General features: G+C 40.5%; 1 pseudogene; it reads right to left on the bottom strand.

Annotated features, from left to right (window-relative positions):
* Positions 1-3,789: 3,789 nt before the first annotated feature.
* LOC102757455 lies at positions 3,790-4,686 on the bottom strand (annotated as a pseudogene).
* Positions 4,687-4,718: the final 32 nt, after the last annotated feature.

Here is a 4,718-nt window from a genome sequence, read left to right on the forward strand (position 1 = left end):
GGTCTTTCTTATGTTGAGGTACGATTAATTTCTTTCTTCAGAGTCTTATAATTTTCTGAGTATAGGTGCTTTACCTCCTTGGTTAAATTTATTCCTGGGTTCCTTAATTTTTGTGTTGTAATGGTAAATGGGATTGTTTTTTTAGTTTCTCTTTCTGTGAGTTCATTATTGGTGTATAAAAAAGCCATAGATATCTGGGGGTTAATTTTGTATCCTGCTACATTGCCGAATTTATTTATTAAGTCTAATGGTTTTTTGATGAAGTCTTTAGGGTTTTCTAAGTACAATATTATGTCATCTGCGAATAAGGACAGTTTTACTTCTTCTTTTCCAATTTGGATGCCTTTTATTTCTTCTTCTTGTCTGATCACTTTGGATAGCACTTCCAGTACTATGTCAAACAGGAGTGGTGAAAGTGGGCATCCTGTCTCATTCCTGTTCTTAGGGGAAATGGTTTTAGTTTTTTTGTCCCATTGAGTATGATATTTTCTGTAGCTTTGTCATATAAGACTTTTATTATGTTGAGGTATGATCCCTCTATTCCCACTTTGTTGAGAGTTTTTATCAGGAAAGGGCATTGGACTTTGTCAAATGCCTATTTTATCAAATGCTTTTTTCTGCTTCTATTGATATGATTATGTCCTTTTCATTATCAATTTGTTTCTGTGGTGTATCATGTTTATTGATTTGCAGATATTGTACCAGCCTTGCCTCCCTGGGGTAAAACCCACTTGATCATGGTGTATGATCTTTCTAATGTAATGCTGGATCCGATTTGCTAGAATTTTGTTGAGGATTTTAGCATCTATGTTCATCAGGGATATTGGCCTGTAATTCTCTTTCTTTGTAGTGTATCTGGTTTTGGGATTAGGGTAATGCTGGCTTCATAGAAAGAGTGAGAAAGTGTGCCTTCCTCTTGAATTTTTTGGAATAGTCTGAGAAGGATAGGTTTTAGTTCTTGGAATGTTTGGTAAAACTCCCCTAATAAGCCATCTGGCCCTGAGCTTTTGTTTGCAGGAAGTTTTTTGATGACTGCTCCAATTTCCTCCTTAGTTATTGGCCTGTTGAGATTTTTTAAATTCTTCTTGATTGAATTTTGGAAGGTTGTATTTTTCTAAGAACATGTCCATTTCCTCTAGGTTGTTAAGTTTGTTGGAATAGAGTTGTCCATAGTACTTTTTCATAATTGTTTATATTTCTGTAGGGTCTGTTGTTATTTCACCTCTTTCATTTCTGATTTTGTTTATATGGGTCCTCTCTCTTTGTTTCTTGGCGAGCCTGGCTAGAGGTTCATCAATCTTTTTTATCCTTTCCAAGAACCAGCTCTTGGTTTCATTGATCTTTTTTTTGTTTGTTTTGTTGTGGGTTTGTTTTTGTTTGTTTTTTTTTTTGTCTCTATATCATTTATTTCTGCTCTGATATTTATTATCTCCTTCCTTCTGCTCACTCTGGACTTTTCTTGTTGCTCTCTTTCTAGTTCTTTGTAGTAGAGTTAGATAATTTATTACCATTTTTTCTTTTCTTTTCTTTCTTTCTTTCTTTCTTTCTTTTTTTTTTTTTGAGGTAGGCCTGTAATGCTAGGAACTTCCCTTTTTTTAAAGCCTTCCTGAAATTATCCTAATTTGAATGTGCCATGTGTTTCTGGCTGGGACTCTGGCTGGTATACACAGTTATTGAGTAATGGAGGTGGGATTGAAACCCAGACCTAGTCTGGCATCAAAGCCCATGTTCTTACTACTACACTTTTCTTATACTCTGACATCCTAACCAGAGCAGATCCAAAGGAAACACCCCACCTCATTTCAATTCAACAAACATCAGTAGAGCATCTACCATGAGTTAGGAATCATGACAAATTGCTGAACCTTTCTGAGTCTCCTTTATCTATTTCTATGAAGTATGAATAGAATTATCTACCTAAATTGTAAGGTTGTTCTTAGGATAATGTAATATTCTCTATAAAATGTGACAGGAAAAGTATGTTACTCTTTTTTTTTCTCAATCTTCTACAATTCCTGGTCCATGGCAGGACTCAAATAAATGTTATTTGAATGGTTGAATACCTGGATGGACAAATGAATGGATGGATGGAACATACCTGGGTTTTGTACATTTAGACATGCTAGAGATGTGTAATATGTTAACTCCTCTTCAAGTGAAATTTGAGCATTCAAAGGGCAAATGATTTCCTAACTCCTGTTGGGGGCATTTTTCCTTCCACTTTAAGATTTAGAAGGTTGGGAAAAAGGATGAAGTCTAAATCTGCTGTCCTTGCCCAAGGATCACCCTCCTGAAAATAAATGGACCAAGTCTGTACTTATGCAAAACACTTTATATCTATTTTAAAAGCATCAATTGAACTTTTTACAGATACTTGAGAAAAGACTCAAAATGTGTTCAAACATTCAATAACTTTCAAGGCAGAATTTTAATGAATTACTTTAAATGCAAATTGATCAGGTGCACATAGATTTAATTTATCCTTAAGGACATGCATTTAAACATTTAAGGGGAAAATGTGTCGTTTGAATAATCCATATTATGGATTATGTCCAGTGTACAACATTTAAAACATATTTTCAAATTTTATATGAATCTAGATCTCTGATATGCTCACGCAGTCTTCATCTAGAGATACAGATGAAAAGTAATTTTTATTTATTTATTTTTGGAAAGTTATTTTTAGTTTAAAAATGGAATTCTCAAAAGAAGCTGAAAATTGGAAGGCCAGCACTTGAGTCCCAGACTGACCATTTATTTTGTGAGCTTGGTAAAGCTGTTTACCTCTTGAGACTATTTCTCTCTTGTGAAAACCAGATAATACCTTGTGTACTCTGCCTGCTTTTTGTTAGGATCAGATGCAATGATTTATGCCAAAACTTGGTGGTTGGTAAATTAAACAATTATTTGGTGCCATGTACACAGTAGACACTTTATAAATGTATAATATTTTCTCTTCACCTAAATATTTATTTTAATTAAGAAATACATGACTTACTTCCTTTTTCTTTGTGCTTCCCTTTTATCATCACACACACAGTTTACAGTTCACTTAATTCTCACCAATTTGGCTAAACTACACATGGGTGCTTGTTGCTGGTTTTTTGCATTAGTTTTCCACAGACTCTGAGATTCTTTGGAAGAAGCACTAATCGAGCTTTATTCAATTAACACGAAGAATTTGTGTTTTTATCCTGCTAGTGTAGCTTATCTATATATATAAAAGCCGAAGTGACCAAACAACCAGTCGCTATGATGTGCACTGACCACCAGGGGGCAGATGCTCAACACCGGAGTTGACCCCTGGTGGTCAGTGCACTCCCACAGCCAACCTCCTGTGGCCCCTCCCCCAGGCTGGCCCCGATTGCCCTGATGGTTGGCCAAGCCAAGGGACCCACCCTACCAGGCCTCTAGTTAAAATATATTCTATGAATAATTTCGCTGATCAGCTCTGGCCCAGGCAGGAGAAACTGTGCCTGTCCCAAACTGCACCAACCTGTTCAAGGGCATTTACCTGGTGCAGTGTTTATTTATCTTTGCTGTTTCAGTAGCTTTGACTTAAAGTAACCTCAGGTGTGGAAGGCAGCCATTCAGGAATTCCAGAAGCTGTTCTCTCTAGCTCACTTTGTTCCCTGACCCCAAAGACAAAATTTGTGGTCATTTATTTTATTTTATTTTTGCTTGTATCTCTACCACATCTGAACTCTTTTTTTATTTTTTACTGTGTCCCGAGTTTATTAAAATCAGTGATAGGGGATTAAAATCAAGAGCATCACTGAACTTCACCTTCCCGCCAACCAGCTCCCCAAACTCTGCCCCACACCGTTTGTGCTCCCAATTCTATAGTGAAAGGAACTTGATCCCAAAGCCCTGGGACAATCGCGGGTTCTTTCCCTTGCTCCCCGGCCTGGGAAGGCAGGCAGCTCAGTTTGAGTGCATGGGAGAGCCCAGAGTGGCGACGGGCACAGCGGGAAAGGCCTCGCCCTCAGGGAACTGGACCGAGGAGTACAGCGCAGTGAAGTGAGGGCCCGCATAGCCTGGGCCAAAGTGGGGCCCTGGGGCCACAGGAAAGGATACCGGTCCCCCTGAGAAAGGAGGCCTGGGAGCCTCAAAATCCTCTCGTTGAGAATAGTCACTGCTCGATCGTTTGCCCTTCTGGCGACGGTTGCAGAACCACACTCGGACCATGTCCTTCGCCAGCCCGAGCTGCTGGGCGATGTGGCTGATCTGCTGCAGGGCGGGCTTAGGGCACTGCAGGAACATGTTCTCCAGGTTGCCCTTCACTCGGTTCTCGATACTCGTCCGCTTTCTCTTTCGGGCCTGCAGCAGGGTCTCTGGTTTGCATATCTCCTACAGGTTCTCGTTGTTGTCAGCTCCCTCCACCCACTTCTGCAGCAGGGGCCAGAGCTTCACATGTTCTTCAAACTGAGCTGCAGAGCCTCAAAGCACAGATGGTCGTTTGGCTGAACACCTTGCCAAAGAGAACGCCCAGAGTAAGCCCCACATCAGCCTGGGTGTACCCCAGAGTGATCCTCTTCTGCTTCAGGAGCTTGGCGAATTGCTCCATGTCCTTCTGCAGAGCTCTCATGCTCTCCTCCTTGGGGTTGAGCACCAGCTTCTCCTTGTCCAGCTTCAGGGCCCCAGGCAGGAGAGCACAGGGCTCGGGGGAGGCCCCTCGGAGTTGTTCTCCACCCCGGCTCCTGCCTTGGCCTCAAGCT

The sequence above is a fragment of the Myotis davidii genome, unplaced genomic scaffold, assembly GCF_000327345.1.
Source record: "Myotis davidii unplaced genomic scaffold, ASM32734v1 scaffold411, whole genome shotgun sequence".
Taxonomy (NCBI): Eukaryota; Metazoa; Chordata; class Mammalia; order Chiroptera; family Vespertilionidae; genus Myotis; species Myotis davidii.